Source organism: Balaenoptera borealis (genome assembly GCF_965194805.1).
Source record: "Balaenoptera borealis genome assembly, chromosome: 13".
NCBI classification, from domain to species: Eukaryota; Metazoa; Chordata; class Mammalia; order Artiodactyla; family Balaenopteridae; genus Balaenoptera; species Balaenoptera borealis.
The window spans coordinates 69,671,585-69,697,448 of record NC_138870.1 but is presented as its reverse complement, the minus strand read 5'-3'; the positions used below and the strand labels follow the sequence as shown (position 1 = coordinate 69,697,448).

At 39.2% G+C, this 25,864-nt stretch overlaps 1 protein-coding gene across 4 annotated transcripts in view; it reads right to left on the bottom strand.

Annotated features, from left to right (window-relative positions):
* Window positions 1–25,864, bottom strand: part of METTL25 (methyltransferase like 25) — a gene marked incomplete at its 5' end in the record, with an annotated part of 303,322 nt that overhangs the window by 142,748 nt on the left and 134,710 nt on the right. The window contains one exon of one of the 4 annotated variants that reach the window (XM_082350758.1): window positions 1,484–12,003. The exons of 1 other annotated variant lie outside the window; for it this stretch is intronic. 2 more of the 4 variants (XM_082350755.1, XM_082350756.1) reach the window with 2 other exon arrangements.

Sequence of the window (25,864 nt, the reverse complement as noted above, 5' to 3'; positions counted from 1 at the left end):
TTCATTGAATCACCTTGCATTCACGGTGGTGAGAAATATGCTAATCACGTTGGTTCTCTTCAGTTCAGAGACTGGGACAGTCTGAGCCTTCAGGTGGCCAAGTCAGGAGCAGCTGGCCAATGGTCCCAAAGTGATAACATGTCACATTCCAACAAGGTTTTCCGCAGTGCCCAAGCAGTAGTCCCAAGCAGCCGCTCTGCTCAGCGACAGCACTCTGACCGGGGAACTTGGTGGACCCCTCAAACGAGGATTTCTGCTAGCCCTAGAGCCTGACTTGCCCACCCAGGCAAGGAGCTGAGGAATCTCCCGGCCCCGTCTCACCAGAGGAGCAGACACCTGGAAGCTGCACGGCCAACAGCGCAGGAGCTGAGAGCTGGTGGGTGGGGCTGACAGCCTCCCAAGAAAAGCCACAATCACGTGGAGGGTTCCCGTGCTACCTCCCAGGCGGGGGGAATTAATTCAGAGCCGAGGTTGAGGGTCGTTCCTGGCCCACCCTGCCTGGAAAGCCTGGCTTTTTTTTTTTTTTTTTTAACATTTGCCAAAATAAAACAATGATAACATATAATACATGCACTAAATTACAAGAGTAATACTTGTATTTGTATGTTTTAAATGCAACTAATTTCCAGTTACCATTCCCAGATGCCTAGAAGAAAAACCAAATTTTCTTTCTCAGTTTCAAGGAGGTAATATTCATTTCACTTGGTTGAATACAGTACGCTATTCAGAATTAGTCAGACTCAAGGTTAAGGCCACAATCTTCCAGACTGACAATTCAGTTCAAGACTTGACACCAACTGCAAGTTTGGGGATTTCCCAAAACTATCATCAGTTTCAATAATTCACTAGAATGACTCACAGAATTCAGGAAAAAGGTATACCTGTGATTATAGTTTTATTATAGCCAAAGGATACAAATCAAAACCAGCCAAAGGAAGAGATGCACAGAGCTGAATCTGGGATTGGGTGGGCTCCAAATGTGAAGCTTTTGTGTCCTCAGGGACATCTTACCCTTCCCAGCATCGAGATGTGGTAATCTTTACATGAAGTATTGCCAACCCAGGAAGCTCATCTGAGCCTCAGTTTCCAGAGTTTTTACTGACACCTTATTAGGTAGGTATGATTGAAGTACTGCCCATGTGGTTGTACTCAGTGTCTACTCCTTTCCACTCCCCAGAGTTTGGGCTGATAACCCATGGCTCAAAGTCTCAATCCTTTCTTCAGATGGTTGGTGTTTGAGTGTGCCCAGATTCCATCTCAAGTCATCTTGCTAACATAAAGTATCCAGGGTGATGGAGTCACCTCATTACCATAAAATACCAGGTGTGGTCTGAGAGACCCACCATGAATAACAAAGTTGCCCTTATTACATGGGAAATTCCATGGGTTTAGAGTTTACTTCCCAGGATCAGGGACAAGGACAGACTGCTCTTTGGGTAAAGTTAATTCTGCACTATGTATATGCTTAATGTATATGCTACAATGTGGCAAACACTTTATATATTATTTCTAATTCTCACTAGGATTACTATGATAAAATCTTATGTCACATTTTGATAGTTAAGAAACTAAATGTTTTACCTTACCCAAGACTGTAATCTAGTATGTAGCTAACCTATAATTAGAACCCTGATCTGTCTAGCTTCAAAGATCACACCCTTTCTACTATCTCTAGTTTCATTTTATTGTCAATAAATATAAACAGACACTATATGTTCCACCATGATCCCCATTCCAACACCTCCTATGGCTGCTCATCCATCCAAATAGTCAATACCTTTCTGCCTTTTCTTTAAAGGTAAAAATACCTAAGTTATACTCCATAGATAAGAACTTGGAGTGATAACAATATACTGTAAATTTTTACAGATAAGGGAAAGTACATATGTAGTAAAATTTAAGAGATGTATTTTTCAGTGTCCTCTGATTGTAAGGAACAGAAAACACATCTGGATAACCTGCAAAAGGAAATTTCTTGGAAAGCTATGAAGTAATTCATAGAATTAAAGAAGACGCCAAGGAACCAAGTATTAAAATTCCCTGGGCAGAGGGGCCATTGGTTTAGTTTGAGTTATGTCCCTATATCTTGACAGCCATAAGCAGTCTTCACGAAAAGGAAGAGGGGTAATTCCCCATAGAAAAATCAAAGTGCTGCTATTGTAAGGAGGAGGAATGTATGCTTAAGGGAAGGGAAAAAAAGAAAAAGAGATTTTATCACCAAGGGGAATTAGTAATAGTGGAAGTACATACACACAAATAAGAGAGACAATAATCACACTCTCCATGGAAAGATTAAAGAAAAAAAAAAAGCCCTAACTTTTATGTACACAGAACAAATTAAAGACTCACAATATTAGGTTAGTGGTAGTGGAGAAATTGGCTTAGATAAATGAAGTTCTGAATTACTAAAATATACCAAAACTTGAACTGCTTTGTCTGATTTTTCCATGGTGCTTTAAAATATAAAATAGTGTCAGTAGTGAGTGTGTGCCACAAAGGAGATGGCATCACACCTCCCTTAATAAATGTATAATCTACATAAAAGCAGGGTGCTTGCTAAGAAAATATAGCCTTAAGATACACCCTGCCTCCCCAGTTTCCATTTCTACCAGGGTTGCTGTCCTGTGTAGTGGATTCATTGCAAAAACTGTCTCAATTTCTACCAGTCTCTCTGCCCACCCTTTTGGAGATATGACTTTCCAGTTCCTTCCATGAAGACCTGGAGTCTGTCTCCCAGCCTTGGCTCCAGGCTATAGACTTGTGGCTTGCTTTGGTCATAAGTATGTTGTCATAAGCCAAGTAATTCCAGTTCTGAGCCTAGGTCTCAAGGGGCCTTGTACACTTCTGCTTGCTTTCTTGGATTCCTGCCACCACAATGAGAGTAAGTCCCTTTAGCCTGCTAAAGGGAAGTGAGAAAACCTTGGAGGTGAGCAGAGTGGCTCCTGCTGGGGCCATCCGAGAAGAACCAGCTCCTAGCTGGCCTTCCAGTTGGCTGAAGAAGCAGAAGCAAGACCAATTCAGATTGGCTGAGCCCAGCTGAGATCTGCAGTACACCAGCCAAGTCCTGTACTCATAACAAAAGAAATCAATGTTTATTGCTGTATGTTTCTCTGAAGCGTCGTGTTTGTTATTTATACGGCAATATTGTGGCCATGGGTAACTGATTTGCCTCCTGCTGTCTAGCAGCTACTGAGAGGGAAGAATCAGAGGCCTGATCTGGCTAGTCCATGTTTTCTCTTGCCAATACTCATAAATAAATAAAAAATGAGAAGTAAATTATACTATTTGACCATCATGTTTTCATGAAGCATTAAGAGGAATACAGGCAAACCAACTAAATTTTACAAAGCCAACTTTCATGTACAAACACATAACCACAGTCTAAATTTACTTGATCACTGTCAACTTTCCTCTACACTTTGTGGTTTCTTAGACCCAGGCACAACGTTTACTTAAAATAAAATTCTCATTAGTAGGTATCTTAAAAACATATAGCTGTGAGTACATTTTTAAAAAGATGTTTTCATTAAAAATTATTTGCTTATATGAATAAATATAAAAACGGTTCCTTTCTAATCCAGACAACAAGCCAAAAGAATCTCCTCAAGCTTGGAAATTACTTTTCCTGAAATCAAAAAAACCATATGAAACTTGAAATCAGAGCTGAGAATTAAAACTTTAAATTTTCCAGGTGATATTTATTAATATCTATTGCATGCTAATGGGACATTCAGAACTATATATACCCATATACTTCCGTCTTATTTTTATAGATCTTGGACTCAGCTTCTTTTTTTAGGTTCCTTCTGGAGCAGAAGTTGCTCAGCACCTTGCATCCTCACTCATAAATCTTTTCTGTTTTTATTTGCCACAGCTAAAATCTCTACAGAGATCTTTGAGTCTCTTCCTTTCCCAAATCTTTCCCTACCTTCATCTTTTTCTTAAATAAATCAAGATAATCTTAAAAGAAAATGAATAACCCCTCTTAAAGGAAGTGATAGGAGTTTATAGTTTCCAACTGCCTTTTACCTGAGTGCTCCGTGACATGCTATTTTTTCCTCTTTACTCCACATGGTAGCAAATTTTTATAACTGGTTAATACATAATCATTGGAAACCAGATTATATTCTGGATAAGCCAGAATGAAAGGAGTCAATTTCCTGAATACAAATAGATGACATTTTTCTCTTTGAATACTATGATACCAAGTTTTTAATTATGGACTTTTTATTGTAGTTCACACCCTTATCAAATAATTGTTTTCCACACAATTCTTAGAGCAGCATTCCCAAAGGACTGAATTTGTTAATCCACAATTGATACAGAGCTATTTTGTTTTGCTCATTTACATGTTTAAAAGAAGGGACTGGGATACAAAATACACCCTGTGCCCCAAAGCAATGATGAGACAAAGGAGCTACTCCAAGTGGGGAATGAGGGGAAAAGTTAGTGTGCTGAAATAGTACATACAAGCATTTCAAAAAGAGAACAATGGAGAAGTCCAAGGACAAATTGATAATTTGTCTTTTAAGGTGAAAATATGCCTCATGAATATCTGATTGGGGATTTGGGAGGGTGATGGGAATGAAAAGGAGATATGCAGATCTTGTGTCGAAAAGGTGTTCTTGGCTGTAGGAGGTCTTTCCTTGAGACAGTTGGGACCCCAGGGTCTACAATTGCAGAATGGTAAATGTTGTTTTCAAAGAAGGCCTGAAAGAGGAAAAGGATAAAAAGAAGATAATATCTAGGGACAGTCAAAGAAGTTAGCATCTTAGGAACAGCTGGAGAGCTGGACCTAAAAATACAGATTGAAAAGAAGAGACAAAAAAAAAAAAAAAAAAAAAAAAAGACTATTACTTGGGTCTGGTCTGGGGAAGAATGGCAAATATGGTCAAGTGTGTGAGTGAATTAAAGAGGTAGAAAAGAGAAGTCAGTTGAGAATATACCTGTGACCTTATCTGGGTAGGATCAAGCTCCTATGGAAACCCAAAGGAAGGCTAATAAATCATCACCTGGACCCAGAATAGGAATGAGAAGTTGAATGGGCTATTCGAAATTCTGAGACTGCACTTGCAGAGAAAAGGGGAGCAGATATACAGCATATGAAATGATTGAATTGTGTCAAAAGACATGGCATTAATCAGGCTTATGGCCTTGCATCATAACCCTTGGGTGTAGTTTCTTCTCTTATAAAATGAAAAGGTTGCACAAACTCATCCCTTAGATGTCAGCTCTCATGTCCAAGGAATCTGACACTCTTGTAAAATCCTGGTTGCATTTAATCTGTGGACCCATGTTTCTCAATGGTGGGGGGGATATTTGGCAATATCTGGACATTTTTATTTGTCATAACTTGGGGAATGCTACTGGCATACACTAGGCACAGGGCAGGGATTCTGCTACATATTCCACAAGGAACAGGGTACCCCTCCTCCCCCAACAAGGAATTGTCTAACCCACAATGTCTATAGTGCTGAGGTTGAAAAACTCTGTTATAGGCCCAAATTTATTTGCATCCAATTCTTGTTTACCAATCAGTTAGCTCTTCAGCTCCTCTAATTCGTATAGAAAATACTGGCATTAGCATTCTGTTAGAGAGAACATGCATAAGCTGGGATCATTCTGAAGGAAGAAAGCTTACCCTTGAAACTATCTACTGATGAAGCAAAAATGTCACAACTATAGCTATCATAGAATAGCAATGGAAAAATTATTTGTGTCCTTAATTCTCTAATGAGGCCTATTCAGCAGTGGGAGCAGATTTTAGGAGCCAGGAGATATTGATTCCAGTGTGTTCTGTCATTAACCCAGAGTCATTGGAGCAAGTCACTCAGTCACAGAGATTTGATAGTAATGTAGAATTAATATCTGTTTTACCTTACATCAGCATTGCTATGAAAATCATATGAAAGGAGATCTGAAAGTGATTTGAAAAGTTAAAAGTGCTAGAACTATATAAAAAGTGATTTATGCTTATGTTTGACATTATTTCAAGCATATTCTCTAGCTAAATCTTGTGACATATGAAACTGAGCTCAACAAAAATTTGAATTCCAATTTGGAATAGCACTGTAACAGATATTATCCACACTACAAACAGGAAAACAAAACAATAAAGTTTCTGTTCACTAAGTGCTGAAAGTCTAGTGTGGGAAAGGTATCAGTTATCTATTACCACAATAAGGCTGCACAATAAACCATTACAAAACCCTAAGTGAACTACAGCTTTAAATCTTTATTGCTCACCTGTCTAGGATCAGCTGAGGTTTAGCCAGGTGGCTCTGTCTTGGCTTAGCTCACTCATATATCTGAAGCTTGGCTAGTTGTCAACTAACCTAGGACGGCTTGGCTGGGGCAATTGGCTCTGCTTCATGTGTCCTCATCCTTGTGTAGATTAACCTTGAGCATGTTCTCATGTTAGTAGTAGAGGGCAAGCTTCTGCTTACAACTTGTCTGCTACCTTCCCACTGGTCAAAGCAAGTCATGTGACTGAGCTCAGAGTCAAAGTGTGGGTGCAACCTTTCACACACAGTGAGTGGACACTGTAAAGTTATATGGCAAACGATGCAGATGCAAGGAGTGGTCATGATTTGGGCCAATGATGCAATCTACTTTAGGAAACAAACATAGATACTGGATGATGAAGAGTTACATCCATACCTGATGCAGAGGATTATACATCATTGAAATTTTCTGAACTTTGAGTTGGATGAAATTACTGAGTGTAACTCTGAGTTGACTTCCTTGAAGGGGTAATGATTTTGTTTCATGTGTAAGAAGAAAGGCATTCACAAATGTTTAGTGGTGAAAGGGATGGATGGTGGAAAAGTCCCTTTCTCCCTAAATCTATATGGAATTGTATGACTCACTCTTGCCAATGGAATATGAGCAGGAGTAATTGTGTCATTTCCCCAATAAGATAGTTAGGAAGTAGGTGTACATTCCCTGTTCTTTCTTTCCCCTTCCCCTGGTTGGAGGCAAAGTACTTCAAGGCCCTAGGAGATGATGAGCCACAAGATGGACAGAAGCTGAGTCCCTGAATCTCCATATAGAGGAAAGTCAACTTTCAACCATCAATAAACGGCATTGGACCAGTACCTGAGTTTGAAAGAAATGGTTGTGTTAAGCCACTAACATTTTTAGACTTATTTGTCACATCGGCTAGCATTATTCTAATATCACTCAATTTTAATATAACACTATCACCAATTTAAAAAAAATTTTAAAGAATTAAAATTGTTTTTTCTTAGAAGTTTATTACAGCTTTTCACCCAAGCCTGAGAAATTAAATCACTAACATATTTCTCACCAAGTGAGTATCTAATCTGTTTGAAAGTTTCCAGCAATGGTAAGCTTACTAACTTCTGAAGCAATCATTTCTCTGTGAGAAAATTCTGTTTATAGGAAAAAATTTCCCTAGTTTCAGTTGCATATCCCTATATATCTACCCATTTGTCTATTCTAGAATTACCAGGCTTAAACTCATTCCCTTATTCTCTCTTCTGAAAGGCTGGTTTGATTTTTTTTTTTTTTTTTTTTTTTTTGGCCGTGCTGCATGGCTTGTGGGATCTTAGTTCCCCGACCAGGGATCAAACCTGGGCCCCAGCAGTGAAAGCGCGAGTCCTAACCGCGGGACTGCCAGGGAATTCCCAAGGGCTGATTTTTTAATTATTTCAAGATATCTATACATTCTACCTCCAACCTATAATGTCTTTTCTTCACAAATCAATCATGCCTTAAAGAAAATAAATTAAACTTTAAACTATCTTTGGGAAGCCCAGCAGCAGTAATTACATATCAAGCTTCAATATTCTTTGTAAACTGTGATAGCCACTAGTTATACTAACTCTGTGACAGGGTAACTTATATTGTTAGTTGAGAAAACTAATACATTAAAAAAAAAAATCTAACATACAGAATGAAAGTCACAGGATATTTTGGGGCAAAAACAAACATTTGAGATTTTTAAGCATTCCAAACATAGTGGTAGAAAGAGACCACAAAGCCATTTACAAATATACAGATTTTACCATGTTGGGACTGATAACTTTTTGAGGTTTTTGTCCCAATATTTTGACATAAAGAAGGATCTGTATTAACTAAGTCAACTAGAAGAGTTTTTAATGTAATTTCTAAGAAATTCTGTTTTTTGAAGTTCTATAACACCAGCATCTTGTATCCATTATTTGTATTTATACTTTTTTTTCTCTGACTTGAATATTGATTCAATTATGCAAAGCTTCCAAGAGGAAAGCTTCATGCTGAAAACTTCTGACCCTTTGTGCAGGTTTTACTAACCAATCAGACTTTCAGGAGTTTTTTTTCCTCCCCCTAAAATGCTAGAACATGGTACATGGCGACCTCTACTGGTTCTCAGATAACGTAGCCAAAGTCACTGACAATCTCAGCAAACAGCAGCTGCTTTTGTGAGGCCTAGGGAAAATTACTAGCATGAATTGAAAAGTAAATATTTAAGAAAAATAACAGATCTCTGCTAGCTTTAATGCAGTTGCAAATTCTATATTCAATAATTTCTTCAGTTCAAGAAATGTGTTGGGTTTTGACCCTCGCCTCCCACCTGTGTTTTACTTATTTCTGAGAATGAAAGCATAGTTGCTATAGAGTCAGGAAAACACATATTTCAGATTTCAAAAACAATTCTTGATAGTTTTACTTATTACAAAAGGAAGACAAGCTTGTTGGAAAAAAATGCAAACATTCATGAACTGATACCAGTAAAAAGGTGAAAGTCTCTTCATCAGCATTTCCCCTCCCTAGTCCTACTTTCCAGGATTCAGATTAATTTCCTATGGGAAAAAAATATTTTCCGTGTGTGGATTACCTGGCTTGGGATTTTAGGCTTAGTTTGTGTAGATGGAATTTAAGCATATGTTGGCTTTTAGAGTGACAGGGTAAGGAGGAAAAAACTACACTCTCCTTCCTTGGCCTTTAATAATTTAATACTCAGGAAGATTGCTCACAGATCTTGCCAGAGGAAAGATTTAGTTAGTTTTTTTCTCCTAAAAGTATCAGGGTGCTAACATTAATTTTCAAACAGGTGGGAAAAAGAACTCAGTGTTCTTGAATATAAGTATCCTAAATCAAGGTTTTCAAAATTAAGTACACGGTAAGAATTGTGCTCCACCAGAATTAATACACTTATTTTTAAAATAGGCGAAATTCCATTTAGAAATGTTGCAACATCAAAAATCTCTGAATAGGGACTTCCCTGGTGCACAGTGGTTAAGAATCCGCCTGCCAATGCAGAGGACACGGGTTCAAGCGCTGGTCCAGGAAGATCCCACATGCTGCAGAACAACTAAGCCCACGAGCCACAACTACTGAGCCCATGTGCCGCAACTACTGAAGCCCGCGCGCCTAGAGCCTGTACTCTGCAACAAGAGAAACCACCACAGTGAGAAGCCCATGCACCATGAGGAAGAGTAGCCCCCGCTCGCCGCAACTAGAGAAAGCCTGCGCACAGGAACAAAGACCTAACACAGCCAAAAAAAAAAAAAAAACTCTGAATAATAAGGCTTCTTAATTCTTCACTCATAGGACCATTTAATATTAGACATCTAACACAAACACAAGACAATGCCAAAAAACAAGCAATCTTAGTAGTTTCATGGAGTTCATGGTTTGATTTAACCTATAAAAAAGAGTATTAAAAAAGCTGTCTTATTCAGGATGAAAAACGGAAAGCTAGAATTAAGAGTATTTTGTGCATGTAAGTTAGAAGTTTACTAGCATTTCAAGATAAGACAATAGTTTTAACTATTAGAAAATGGGTAAAATCCTAACTATATCAGGTCCTTGAAAATGTAAATTAAAAAAAGAAAGAAATTGTTTTTCAAGAAATTTATTGAATGGGTACAGAATAAAACACCATTCTCCAATAAATGTAACATTCACTAGAAGATTTAATCACTTTGTCCTAAATTACAGGAGTTTGCTGGATGTTGGAAGTTTTTGAATTAGATTTTAATGGTTGCTTAGGATAGAGAACTAGCTTGTGTTTATGAAGTGAATCAGGCTAGTGGTTTTCAGCTGTGGGTCCTCAGACCAGCTCTGGTTTGCCACAGTATTTCCCCTGGTCCACCATGAAATCAGAACACTAAGATAAACCAAGATGATTTTTCATGAAGCTCAGTACATTAAATTTAAAGAACTGCACTTTAAACTTTGTGTTTGTGCTATCAATTATCTTTTTTATGAAAAAGATAATAATGGAATAAAATAAGTAAAAATAAAATTAAAACTGATCTTATTTGGCAAAAGAAAAAGTTGACAATACTCTGGTTGCCCCCTCCCCAAACTTTTGAAATTTTTTTACGTATCTTTAAAACACCAAAGACGGTTGTCACTGCCTTGTCAGTCCTTTAAGTTTTTCAAAACGGTCATTTTACCCTAACATCTCAGGTATGCAACTTCTGAACCAAGTTTCCTCAGGTCAGAGTTCGTATAGCACTTACAGAATCCCCTATTTGACAGTAAGAATACGGCTAAAATAACATGCGACTTATCATAATTCCAAACTATTATAGAAATTCTGCATTTTGTGGAAAGATTTTTTTTTTTTTTTTGTCTTCTGGTTTTTGAGAAACACTTGTGAAATCCACATGTATATCAGTGGGATTTATCTTTCAGAATTTGGAAGATATGTTTTGCCAGTCATAAATGAACTGTAATCCCCATAGACTCAAGTTTAATTCAAAAACACTCTCTCCAGAGCTGCTAAATTTGGCAATCCACAGTCTCTCCTCCATATGCTCTCCTTAGGGGATTTTACATACATTGTCCATAATGGTTTCTACTAAGGATGTCTGGAAAAGTAGATATTATGGACACAGAAGGGCCATTAAAGGGAATTTGAAAACAGATCCATTAAATTGAAGTATACAATTGTAAGAGTCTTCAAGCTGGATGGACTCTGCTAATTGATATTCAAGGAATAACTCCATCTACCCGCAGTTTATATCATAGCGTCTAACTGCTCATGCTTGTATCGCTAACCAACCTGGTTTGGTAGTCTCCCTGGGAGAGAGGAATATCAGCAGGACGCGGTGAGCATAAAAAAGAACAGCAGATAAATAATGAATTGTCCCTAAATGTGGGCCCCATTTCCATTCCATTCTGTTGTTCAGCGCCTTCACTGTTTCAAATAGCCATCTTTTTTTCATTAATTACATCAGCTCTGCCTCTGTTATGTCTTGTTGGAAAAGAGAAAAGCAAGTTTCCATTATTTCCCTTGTAGACTGTGGAATGCAGCAGCTGTTGTGTTCTGCAAACATCCAGTCATATCTTAGACTCTCTGGTCATTTTTGAGTGGATTTAAAAACACTTTTCTGTATTGTTATGCTCACTTTCCCAAAACTTGTGAGCTTGTGTTTCTTTTCATTCTCTGCTCATCTTTTGTGGCCCTACTCCCTTTTCCTCCACCTGGCTCTCATTTTCAAGCTTTGTAATAGTTCTCAAGAGCAATGCAAGTATCCCAAAGGTTTCTCTGCTGGGCCCTGTCTCAACCCTACAACACTATTTCTGAGGGGTTTGCTTTGTTTTAATTATGTTACCTTTCCTTCTGTTTAAATGATTTTCAGGACACAATCTCTCTTCTGCAGTGCATGTTGGACAGCAGCACTGTGGCCCTTGTCATGCGACACTTGGCAAAGGCAGAATTTGCAGTTTTACCTGCAGCAGCTGCCTTCACGGGTTGGAAATGACGTAGTCATAATGATTCCCTGAATGTGGACAGTACTTTGTGGTTTTGAAAGTTCTTCCCCACCCATTGTCCCATTTGACACCACAAGGATCTTACAAAGCAAATAGGATGTATGTTATTCTTCCCATTTGATAGATGAGGAGAAATATGGCCCTAAGAAGTCATGGAATCGGATCAGCAAACTCTGAGCGCTGGTGAGACATAGAACAGGAACAAGAAGTCTGGCTTCTGTCTTCGGTGTTTTCTCCCAGTGCTTTTCCTCCGGTCTCTCTTTCTTCATCCTTAAAATGGGAAACATACTACCTTTGTGTTATGAGGAAAGAATGAAAGAATCCGGGTGAGAGCCACTTAGTAAGTGCTCAGTAACTGTTTATTGTGACCCTTTGTCATATAAATCCAACAGCTAAACTGGCTGAATAACATACATACGCAGCTGCTCTCTGGCTGCATGCAGCAGGATGTATTGCTCCTCAAAGGAGAGCTTTTGAGCAGCCACTGACTGAACTACGTTAATTAGAAATTGACGTTTGGTTCCAGCAGCGCAGCAGCAGCAATCCTCCTCCCCTCGCTCCCACAAGGGAAACGATACATATAGGTTGATTCTTCTACACAACACAACCAGCTAACCCAACACAGTATGGTGCACATGTGGATAACAGACTCTGCATTTATAGTATCCAGTCTCACGATTTACAAGCTGTATGATCATGGTCTGGACAAATTATTTAATCTCTCTGTGCCTCAGTTTTTCCTCTCCATAAAATGTGCATACTGAGGCTTATCAAATGGGTTTGTCGAGGGGAATAAATGAGTAAAATACGGATGTTTAATTTAAAAATTTGACCAGGGCACCAAGGTATGGTAGCTACCAGATATAACAGATCTTCAAAATGCAAAATTTTCAAGTCCATTGCAAAGAAAATACTTGAGTCCATTGACGTTATGAGCCCTTTACCTGGGTCCTTCACTGAGAGCAGCGATATGAAAACAACAAACGGGCTGGGATTTGGAGAGGGTCTATCAGGAGATTTTCCCGGGTGAGAGCTGCACTCTTACCTCCCCCCACGGGGAGGGGTGTGGTGGTGCAGCCTCCCCAAGGCAGGCCTGGTGAGAGGGGCTTGCCTGGAACCACTCAGAGAGTACGGTAGGTGTCCCTGGGCCCCAGGGACTGTAGCCCACAGCACGCCTGAGAGAGTGAGAGCAGCTGATGACAACAGAGCAGAGAGTTGCCTCTGGGCAGTAACTGCACCTGCCCTGTAGCAAGTTAAGGTGTACGGATCCTGGGGACTAGTTGTGGAAACTATGGCTGTGAGGTCAGCCTCCGGTTGTTTTTAAAGGGATTCCACTCGAGTACACGGTGCGCGGGCAAAGGAAATGGTAGGCACACGTGACTATCCTGGCTGGGGCAGGGACTGAAGTATGATGGAGAGGCTCAGTCAAAGCTGAGACCCAGCCCATGATAAGAGAGTTTCAGCGGAGGGATCTGGGAGGGAGTCCCCAGGGCTGGAAAGGTTCCCGGGAGAAAACGTGTGAGTGCCTGTTGGGGAAAACTTTTCCTGTTCCCTATTCCTCCTTCCACGAGCCTTCCTGCATTGTAAGTAGCTAACCAAAGGCAGACAGACCAATGGGGACGCGGAGGCAGGAGAGTTTTCCCTTTAAATCAAGTTTAAACTTCGACTATAACACAATAACATACGTTTATTTTATTTTCATTTTTCTTCAACATCTTTATTGTAGTATAATTGCTTTACATTGTTGTGTTAGCTCCTGCTGCATAACAAAGTGAATCAGCTATATGTATACGTATATCCCCATATCTCCTCCTTCTTGCATCTCCCTCCCACCCTCCCTATCCCACCCCTCTAGGTGCACGCAAAGCACGGAGCTGATCTCCCTGTGCTATGCGGCTGCTTCCCACTAGCTATCTATTATACATTTGGTAGTGTACATATGTCCATGCCACTTTCTCACTTCGTCCCAGCTTACCCTTCCCCCTCCCCGTGTCCTCAAGTCCATTCTCTACGTCTATGTCTTTATTCCTGTCCTGCCTACGTTCTTCAGAACCATTTTTTTTTTTTTTTTGATTCCATATATATGGGTTAGCTACGGTATTTGTTTTTCTCTTTCTGACTTACTTCACTCTGTATGACAGACTCTAGGTCCATCCACCTCACTACAAATAACTCAATTTCGTTTCTTTTTACGGCTGAGTAGTATTCCATTGTATATATGTGCCACATCTTCTTTATCCATTCATCTGTCGATGGACACTTAGTAACATATGTTTTAAATCATAAATTAGGTTGTGTTTATGACTTGAAGTGAGTGTAGGACTATTAACTAAATAGAACTTGTAAAGTCACAGGCTGGCCCAAGCCACCATCCAAATAGGGAAAGGAACAGCCCCACTGAGCAGGACTAAAAGGAGAGAAGGAGAGACAGGAACCAGGTTATTGTGTAATTAAATCTGATGGCTTCCGATTAAGATCAGTTAGATAAAGAATCTTGAATATAGAATGTTCACCAAGCTATTAGTATTCTTTTTCCTTTACTCTGAAAGCCTATTTTCTTACCTGAAAAGTAAAAAATTTGAATGCGAAAGAATATTAACAAGTAAAGTTTAAATATTTAAAATCTCTCACCCAAAAGAATAAAAAGAGAGCCATCATTACTTCCAGTAGTAAGGAGCTCACTACCTCATTAAACTATTAGAAACCTACAGATGCTACAAAGTTTGTTCTTATATCAAAACAAAATCCATATTCGTGTAATTTCTATCCATTTGTTTATGTTTTATCCCCTGGAGGAACACAGATCATGAAATTCTGTGGTTTTCAGGTTTTTTTCTCTCTTCCACATAATGTTAGAAAACAGTTACATCTTCCCTTATTCTTTATTTTCAGCCTAAATATTACTGTTTCCTTCGATTCTTTTTCATATAATGTATCACACTTCTCATCTTGATCTCCCTCCTCTGCAGTTTTTCCGGTTTGTCAATTTCCCTCCTCCTGAATTGAACACAAGGCTGGATCTAACCTGAGAGCAGAGCTACTTAGCCATCATATAATGTGCATATTAGGTTTGTGGTCAACTCAGACGTCTCAAGTTATTTTCTTAGGGAATAGCCCCAAAAGTCAGGTCCTCTTTATTCTGTACTCATACAGCTGGTTATTAAAAAGTGAAGCAAAAAAAAATGTACTTTGTTATACTCCATTTTGTCAGTTTTACCCTAGTGTTCCAGGCTTCTGAAAATATTTGGAATCTCTCTTCTGATTCAGACTGGTTTTTTAGAAATTATTTTTTCTCTATCCCAGCTTTGGCCATTTGATAAGCATTCTTCTAATCTGCATTTAAGGCACTGATTTAAAAAAAAATTGAAGAGGACGATTATTTTCCAATGAACATCCTTGGATGTGTAGATACTTGGGCACAGTCGGTGCATTTCACCAGGTCATATACTCCAAAGTGCAATTATTGGGTGATAAAATATAAGTATTTTCATTTTATTAGATGTTGATAAATTGTACATTTTTAAGATGTTAAATACAATTTGGTTACAATTAACTTTCTTTACATGAGGGAGTTGCTGTTCGTGAAGTCAGAGTTTACGCTTACTGTGTAAAACAGGCCATGGAATGCATGTGACAATGACACCCAGTGTGTAGGGCTGGACGAGCCAGCTGCACGGTCCAGATTCCCATGAGGGCAACAGCGGTGATCTCATCGCACTGGCTTGTACCATGATTTTGGCTTTGGTCTGACCTTGTTTCGGCCCACATTCTAAGCGTGGTTATTTGACTTTATGGTGCTTCTATGAGCTAAACTTTATTCATTAAAAAAAACTCCATTTCTGTTTAAATGTAAGGCCAGAATTATTTTCTGTTGCTTATGGCTAAGAGGGTATCGCAACTCTTTTCCTATTTCTTCTTAAACGCTCCTTTCCATTTCTTTCCCCAACAGTTTCAGAGTAAGATTTCACTCCTCTGTTAATACGCATATTCATACATATTTGGACACTCCCACAAACTGAACAACTGCTATCCCAAATGAGATCCACTCAGTTTTTTTTCTGTGCATGTCCAGGCTGCTTCTTCAGCTAGGAAATTCAGCAGAATGGGGTTTCCCAGCCTTCCCACACTCTGTATTCTTTCTTCTCTTCTTTCGTACTCTGCTCTTTGTTTGATTTTGATTTTGTTTCCATGCTTATTTCTCACACAGGCAACGAAACAAAACCCTTTAATAAAGGAATATGGTATCAATGGCCGTTAAAATTAGCAAATTTAGCAGTGATCAATACTTGGAGGAGAAAGTTGCATGTGGATGAAAAACACACTGTAATTGTTTTCCTGTTGGAAGTAAATATTTTCAGCACCGCGCATAAATGGTAAGTCACAAAAGTAAAATAATAAGAATGCATTGCATGCTTGTTGGCCTCCTGGACTTAAGCTCCGTTCTGGCTCCTTTAGTTTGCTTTGCAGATTTATACTCGAATCCACTGGTTGTATATCTTATAATTTGTTTCTCAAAGGACAATTTTATTTCCTTTACTTGCTAGTTTTCAGGAAAGGGAATGCCATTTTTGGTACACAGCTGCATTTTAATAGGAGTATTTTACACAAACATTAAAAAGTGGTTGAATTGGGAGTATCTCTAAAAATTCTGGTCACCAATTCTAATGTGTGTGTGTGTGGGGGGGGGTTTCCACACCACCAAGAAGCAATTCTCTGACACCATCTGCGTGGCCTACACTTCAGCTCAATCCTGACCCTCCCTAGAGAACAGCATGAACTCCTACAGATTAAGGGCTCAGTCCCACAAAACCCCCTTCTCCCACATCAGATGCAAGTCACAAGCCCAGGTTGTTACCTGTGCTTCTGACCAACCAGCTATGGATTGGAGGTTCCAATGAGCATCTCACAGAACTCAGAAAAACAATTTACTCGCTAGATTACTGGTTTACAATTAAAAGGTATAACTCAGGATCAGCCAGGTAGACAAGAGTGTAGGGCAAGGTATGGAGAAATGGCGAGCAGGTCACTGTCTCCCCACTTCCACGCGTTCACCAACCCAGAAGCTCTCCAAACGCTGTCCTTTACGGTGTTTATGAAGGCTGCGTTACATATGTGTGATTGATTAAATCACTGACCCCTGGTGATTGATTCAACCTCCAGTCCCTCTCCCCTCCCCAGAGGTGGGGTGGGATTGAAATCTCCAACCCTCTAATCACTGGGTTGGTTCCCCTGGCAACCAGCACCATCCTTAAGTGCTTACAAAAGTTACCTTATTGACATAAACTCAGGTGTGGTTGAAAGGAGTTTGTTAGGTATATTAAGACACCTTTAACACCCTTATCACTTAGGAAATTCAAGAGTTTTAGAAGCTCTGTACCAGAAACAGGGACAAAGACCAAATACATGTTTAATCATAATATAACATTCTTGTTAGTTTCCAATAAGTTGTATCTGAAAAGACTGAATCTCAGCATTAAGTTACCAAATAAAAAAGAAGAGTATCTCAGACTAGAGCCTCTGGTCCCTACATCCTCAAAAGGCTTCTGAACAAAGCATCTAATCTGAATTGCTGAGGGTAAGCCTCTGGCATCTAGTTTTTACAAACCCCAAGTCATTTCACTGCACAGCCTCTGTTGACAATTAGTGACCTAGTAGAAGGTTAATAACAAACACTGTGGTGGACTTACTGGCATTGCTGGCCTGGCGTCCCTTCTCTCTCCTGGTGCAGCCATCCTGATTTCCTTCTGGGGAGACACGCTCAGCCAATAGTTCAAAAGGGGCTGACCCCAGGCTGCCTGCTCCGGGGGGAGATATGTAACTCAGGCTTAGCCAATCCACAGTGATTGGTGCAGGGATAGGTATCTGACTCAAGCAAGCCCTGTAAGGCTTGATTGCAACCCTTCTGTTAGAACTGTGGGTGAAGAGACGCATTCTTCCCCCTGGGATTTCATTAGGCTTATGCGCCAGAATCACTAGGATCAGCTAGTGACCTAGAATTGCTCGGTCAGCTTGAGGGGTGGGGGCATGTAGAGGATGCTGAGCTAAGAATGAAATCAATTCGGAGGAAAGCAGAACAAGAGTGGGCGAAAGGGACAGAAGGAGGGCAAGAGAGAGTGAGAGAGCGAGAGAGAAAAAGCTAGAGTATTATATTGGTATTTGAGCCCCTGAATCCATCTGTATCTGAACTAGATTAGCCCTAGGACTTTTCAGAGCCATAATGCGTCTTAGTCTGCTCAGGCTGCCATAACAAAATACCATACACTAGGTGACTTAAACAATAGAAATGTATTTCTTATGGTTATGGAGGCTGGGAAATCCAAGATCAAGGTGCCAGCAAAGTAGGTTTCACTTGAAGGCTTCTTCTCTTGGTTTACAGGCAGCCTCTATGCTGGTGTCTGCATATGTGTGTGTGTGTGTGTGTGTGTGAGAGAGAGAGAGAGGGAAAGAAGAAGAAGAAGGAGGAGAAGGGGGGAGGGGAAGGGGGAGAAGAGGGAAAGAGAAAGGTCTCTGGTGTCTCTTATTATAAGGACACTAATCCTATCATACCAGAGCCCTACCTTTATGATCTCATTTAACCTTAATTACCTCTTTATAAGCCCTATCTCCAAATACAGTCACATTGGGTGTTAGGGCCTCCGCATTATGAGCTTTGGGGGGATAAAATTCAGTCCGAAGCATGACACAATAAATTCCCTCTCCTCCTTTTTTTCTGAAGGCATTGGGTTGGATTTTCAGTCACTTAATATGACAGAGTTCCAAATGCTATATAGCCACTGCTGTTGACTTCAGCACTCCACTCATTCCATTTCTGTCCTTATGAGTCTGTCTGCCTTCCTAAGCAGACCAGTGCAGTGCGCAAAAAAGCCTTTAGGACAGAAGAGGCCATCTAGTGGGGTGGTTTAGAGCATGGCCTCTGGAGTCTGAGCTGGGTTTGAATTCCAGCTCCGTCATTCACTTAACCTCCCTCTGGGTGTGTGGACTCACCTATAAGTGGTATGGACAAAAGTCCTTACCTCTGGAATTATTATGAGGATTTGATGCATTAATATTCATAAACTACCTAGAACAGTGCCTGGCACTGCGCTACAATGATGTTTGTTAAATATCAGGTCTATACATACATACCTGTGTTAAATCTCTGCTTGTGCATTTATTAGCGTGTGACTGCACGTTACCTAACTCTTCTGAGCTGTTCCCTTCGAGTGATAGCACATATAAATTTACTAGCACAGGTCCTGACATAGTGAACACTCAATAACTGGCATGTGAACAAATGGATAAGTTGCAATTAAAAAAAGAAGTTCCCCTTTTTGTGTTGAAATTTTCACTTTGAACTTGAGTATATTTAATTTGGAATTCCTTTATAGATTTATTAGATTCATCTATTTTTCTCTCGACTTCAGAAAGCATTAGTTATCTAATGCCCAAATATAATTATATGGAAATGACAGTTGTGTCCAAATGAGATGGAATAATTTAGACGAGCATTTGATAACAGTGCTTTCCACAATTCTTAAGAAATCTGTTGCTGAAAAAATACCAGGGCAAAGTGGAAGTCTAACAGGAGCTGTGTAAATTAGCGGTTATTTAGATAGATTACTTTTCTAAGAAACTTTCTGTAATGGAACAAACCATAGACTGCTTATTAAAATTATACTCTATTAAAAGTAAAGACCAGAAAAGCAGAATGGGTTGCCTCTTTCTTGTTTAATCAAAGCAGGGGTTTGTTCAAAGTCAGGGTTCTACCTGACTTTAGATGAAATTTATATCATGGAATTCCACATGAAAGGATCTCTTGAACTGCTGACTTAAGTTGGGAAAAGAAGATGATAACTGTGTGATTTTGCAGCCAGATTCACATTATAAATTAAAATTTTCCACTTTGTCCAAGTTGGTGACTCTCAGAAGCAGACCTCTCTTTCTCATCAGGGAAATGGATTCCTGTCCCAAACAAACAGGCTATGAAGGTTATTCAAAATTTTGTTTCCAATTTTCACTTAAAATTTTTTCTATTTTAAAAGTATTCCTACAAAAAGTCAAACAATAAAGATATGTTTAAAGAAAAAGTTGTGTCCTTCATCCTCCATTTCCCCCTCTATTCTTATCTGTCTGAGGTAACCAGTGTCTTCAGTGTATTTCCTTTTTTAATGAAAGTGGAATCATATTGTACACATTACTGTCTCTTGCTTTTTTTTTTTTTTTTTTTGTATGTGATTAACATCCCTCCTCCAGGGCAGTACATGTAGCTCAAACACATTCTTTACATAGTGGCATAAAATTTCAAGTAAGCATCACCAGATTTTATTCACTAGACCATTTAAATTTTTTTCAGATTTTTTTTTTTTGTCACCACAAAGGATGTCAATAAACACGCACATGTTCTTACATTGACAAAAAACACAAAATGAGATTTCTCTAATGTGCAGTGATTTTAGGGTAATTTCAAGATGATACCACATCCTTCCAACACAGTAAAAGGAAATAATGACCTTTGTGAACAGAGGACTCTGAAAAAAAAAATAAAAGAATGTAAGGAATACATTTAAATAATTTAGGTCACAAGTGATCCCATTCACTTTTGCAATGTGGTGCGTGTTGTATTCAACCTCTGTAAATCATTTCTAGATCTATGAAGAGGGCCATGAAGTCTCCATACTCATTGGAAGGCCTTGGGTAGTTTCTCAAAGTATGGTTCCTAGAGGCACACTGGTGGGGATCACACACATGTTCACAGTGAAGATTCCACTGCCCACCACCTGGAGATTTTTATTTAGTGGGTTTGGAGTGGGGCCCCGGTAGCTTCACATTTCAACCAAAAATTCCCAGGTGGAATTCCCAGGTGAAAGCCTTGGAGTTTGTAAGCTTGGGACTAGATTGGGGGTCAGCCAAATTCAGCCTTCCACCTGTTTTTGATGGCCTGTGAGCTAAGAATGGTTTTTACATTTTTAAATGGTTGAAAAACAATCAAAAGAAGAAGAATATTTCATGATACGTGAAAATTAAATGCAATTCAAATTTCAGTGTCCATAAATTAAGTGTTACTGGAACACAGCCACACCCGTACATCCTGTACCTATGGCGGTTTTTGGGCTACAACAGCAGAGTTGAGTAGTTGCCACAGAAACCATCTGGCCACAGAGCCAAAATATTTACAATCTGGCCCTCTATAGGAGAAGTCTGCCAGCCCTTGGACTAGATGGTCTCTGAGGTCCCTATCCTTTCTGAATGTATTTTATTCACTGTCTTATTTACCTCCTTCCAAATGCAAATGCACCGCCAAACCCTAGAGCTGGCACAGACCCCTGGAGGTGCAGAGTATGGGTGGAGATCAGACACCAGGAGGAGTTATAGCTTAGGAGGCAACGTGAGCCATGTAGAATAAATTACACATTAGCACAGTCAGAAAGTGAGTACAACTGCACCAGCTAACCATTTCATGCCACCTTACACGCACCGGACTCTGGTTCCAGTGCTCCCACACACTGGCTCATGGAATCCTTGCAACAACAACTGTGATGTAGGTGCTATCTTTATCCTCCTTCTACAGTTGAGGAAACTGAGGAATGGAAAGGTTAAGTAACTGGCCTAAGCGTACGTTATTATAAGTAGCAGAGTGGGAATTTGAACCGAGGTAGTCTAGCTGCAGTGTCTGGGCATAAAACCACTAAGCCATTACTGCAGGCGATAAGGTGAAAGTCATTTAAAGGTAAAAATCACCATGTTTGGACTCATATCTCAATTCCAATTTGAAAGTCAGGGTAGTGGGAGGCTACCCTCTGGTGAACATGACCTCACCTTTTTACCCAGGGTCACAAGGTCAAATATCCTCAGGGCCGGTTGGGAGGTCACTGAATGAGGAGCACTGCCGTCTCAAACACAGCTGTTTTTCCTACTTTGAAGAGCACCGTGCAAACAGAGCCTTTTCATCACAGGAAAACAGCTGTGTGAGGAGTGATGGTAATTGGCAGTTGAAGGGCAAGGAAACAATCACGTGTGGTGAGGACCGTGCGTGGCTGGAGAGGAAGCGCCCCATCGAGAAAGGGCCCGCTAGTCACCTCTAGCTTCTTCCTGACATGTAGAAATGAGGGCAATCCAGATTTTGGTAGTGTGATCTCCCAACATTTAAGAGTTCAGCCATTAATTCAAATATTAAAAACAAACAAAGAAAACACACTGTCTGGGCCAAACAAAGTAAGATTTCAAGTCACCCGTGTGGGACCCATGCTTTAGTAATTTTCTCTTTAGGCTAAATCATCTTAATGCCAAACCTTTCCAAACGGATCTGTAGGCCCAGACCTTTAATCAGAGCATGGCTGCCCCCTTGAACTGGTGCCAAGTTTTGCAGTCAACTGTAGTTGATGAGAGCTACAAAGTTACCTGCAGATGTCCGAGTCCTACCTGTCAGATACTTATGCTGTGATCAAGCCTAATGCCCTCCTTATGTATGTTACAAGAAATGTCTGCTTTATATTAGTAGACAATCTTTACCAGGGCTGGCAGCATTGATAAGTGCTTTTCCTTAATGGAAGAGCATATTTTCATAGCTTTCCCAGGAGTATCTTGGTGCTTTTAATGGAACCATGATCCATCCCCTTAGTTATTCTTCAATCACACAATGCTTATTTCATTGAATATAATAGCTCATGCCCATTCACTGATGGCCCCCAAATAAACCTCTTTTTTGAAATTTGAAAGTGCTCCAGAGTAGAGTACACAACAAGGAAAAGAACAAAACAGAAAAATGCCAGTTGTTAAGTTGAAGCAAAAAAAATAATGTTCGGAGTACTGTAAACTTGAGTGATAAATCACTGTTAATAAAATAATTTAAAAACATCCGTCACTCTGACAATCTGAAATCATATTTAAATCGTTTAGACATTCTATGAAAAATCTACCTAAAGAACTTTCAGATCCCATAGGAAACAATTTTTTATAAAACAATATTTTAAAATATTTTCCGTGAGATTCTATACAGAAAAACAGTGCCTTAAATGGAATTTCAAAATCAATCAAAATTTATTGCTCAACTTTGACGTTTATGTGTTCCAGTTGGAGTTCATGGACTCTGCACAAAGTAAGCATTATTTTGAATATTTTCAGTTACTTTAATATATAGTGTCATAAATAAAGGACAAATTGTCTTCAGAGGCCTACCTAGGAGTTTGGAGTATGAAAAACATGACACTTTGGCACTCAAAAACAATTCCCAAATGAAAACTAACGGATTATATAGAAGCACAAACAGGACACTGAATTAAGAAAATGTGAAACTATACAAAACATCAATTGAAAAAAAAATCACAAAACACTTAACACAATATGGTATCTTGGATTAGATCATGAAACAAAAAGACATTAGTGGAAAACTACTGAAATCTGAAGAAAGTCTGGAGTTAATACTAATGTACCAATGTTGGCTTCTTAGTTTTGACAAATGCATGGTCTGAATGTAAGATGTTAACATTAGTGGAAACTGGGTGAGAGGTATATGGGAACTTCATTTTTGCAACTTTTCTGTAAACCTAAAATTATTCCAAAATAAAAAGCTTACTTGAAAAAAAAAAAACACAAAACAACTGGTAAGAGTATTAATCTGTGCCCTTAAAGCAAACAACAGAATAGCATAGGCTGATAAAATTTACTTGCCATTAGTGCCATCTGTGTATGCACGTGTGGGTGGTGTATATATATGCCAGGGAACAGGTGGGGATGTGTGAACACAGGTAACATACTTCCATCTTTTCCTCAGTTGACAGTCTGCTACCCAAAGTGTGAAAGGACAGAAATGAGTGTGGGAAGTGAGTTCCTAAACATTCTATTAATAAAAATATATATAATAAAATATATTAATACAATATATTAATTATATTTATATAGACATTAGGAAATCCTGTGTTAAAAAAGATAGGTCGTCGTAATTGGACTACGTCCAACTTTGGCTCTTTTGTGTGTTTTTGATTTTTTTTTAACAGTTTTATGTCTCTTGGTTGTATCTTTAAAAATATATACCAATGAAAAGGATTATAGTTTGTTTCCAGACTCTATAAAGCACACTTTTATACTCAATTTCTATCCCTTCACCAAAGAAGCTACATTGTCACAGGTTTCCCTTTTGCTGTACAGAACAGATGTGTTAATGAGGTGGAGTAGATATATACCAGCATGTTAAAAATAACTTGAATAGGTCTTCTTTTGGGCAGGATGTAGTAGGTCATAGCAAGCCAACACTTTTACCGCAACCACCAAAAAAAGGGCAAATAGACTACCAAAAAAAGCACATATTTTAAAAGATATCAGAAAGTAAGGAAACGGCATAAACAAAAATTCCAGAAAGAGGACAATCACTTCCTGAAATAAGCTGGCAGTTGTTGGCCATCATTTTCTTTAAGGTCTGAGGATTGATCTTGGCTGAGCCAGAGAGCTTCTACTGGGGGAAAAGAGATCCTAGCAAATCTTTCGGCTTTCTTCTGGGGCTAGAGGAATCAAAGGGAAACATGAAGGGTCTCAGACAGAGATGATAACAGTGGAACATTTGAAATGCCAAGTAGAGAACCTGAATTGTGCCAAAAGACGTTTTGATATGGTTGAGATCTCAAGAGTCAGGATTGGGACATTGGGATCCAGCTGACACAGATTCTATACAGAAATGAAGGGTAGAGCAGATCTGAGATGGCCGATTCCTCCTACTTCATCACCTCCTATGACTCCAGCAGCCGATTATGATGCCCGTCCACCTCTGCACCAGCACCAATTCCTGTGTCAAAAGTTCGAGCAAATGGGAAGCAGCAGAAGGGCACCGGGTTCAGCGGTGATGGTGTTGTGTAGTGAACCAGAGCGAAGCTCCTTCCTGGAGACTGAAGGAACCTCAGATAGAAGCATAGGCTGAGCTCATCTACAGATTTACCATTGGGTGCCTAGAAGTTCCATGGTTCACGAGGAAAATGTGTGCCAGTTGTCAATTTGACTCCATCCCCGATGACATTAAGACCTGATTTCTGTGCTAGGCCTTCAACACTCTGAGTTAAATAGATATGACTCTTTTTCTCACTCAGTAAATATGAGTTGAGGACATTTGCCTTGAGGGAGCCAGAATCCTTAATTTTTGCATGAAGTGCATTACAGAATAACAGAGCACCTCTGTGCTGAAATTGTGCAAAGGTGAGAGAAAAGCAGCGCTGCAGCTAGTGAGTCACATATGGAATCTTTTCTTGATGGATTCAGTCACGATTTTTAAATTTGTTTTTAAACCCCACTATTCTTGGTATTCTAATGTGCATTGTTCTAAGAAGCTGCGAAGGGAAGGTCAAATTCTAGTTTCTTGCTGTACATCATTTGTCATCATAAAAGAACAGCTTAAACCTGAGTCAGCAGGATCTGTTAATTTTAGTGAAATTGAAGAATTAAAACTCTATGTCATGACCTTAGGAAATATTTTATCCCCTTTATTTTGTCCTCATCTTGATGTATAATCAGCTGCATTTAAGTTTGGGGTTTATTTATTGAAACAAAGCAGATATAAGGCACATGATTTAATCTATAAACAATTTCAATTTGGCCTATTTGTCATTCAAGGTGTGTGCACAATTTAGAATGGCTTCTGCTCACTCAACTCTCTCTCACGTGCTCAGTGATTAAATATTTAGATTTACAGCAAGCTCTTGACACCACCATAAAAAAGCCCACATTTAAAAGAACTGCAAAGTGCCATAAAGGCCTCAGAAAATCAAATATAATCTTGAAAAACACTGCCAATATATGGGAAGACAGTACAGTGTATATTTTTATTTTGTTTTGTTGTGCTGATTATGTATAGAGTTCTCATAAATGAAAAGAAGTCATATGTTCTAAAAAAAATCTGTCAAAGTAGCCTAGGTTTATATGCATCACATTGTTTTCTTTAATAACGGGTTCAATTTGAATTTTGATATAAAGAATGAATAGAAAATTGGGGCCTGTGGGGAGTTAGTCCGTGGCAAGTTTTTCTAGTTACAAGGAAGCATTTAATTTATACACTTTTATTCTAATAAAAGATGCTAGTAGAGGAAAATAAAATACCAAACATCAGTAAATGTGATATTAGCAAATATAATTTCTATCATTCACATATAAAACAGATGGTATATAAGAATTA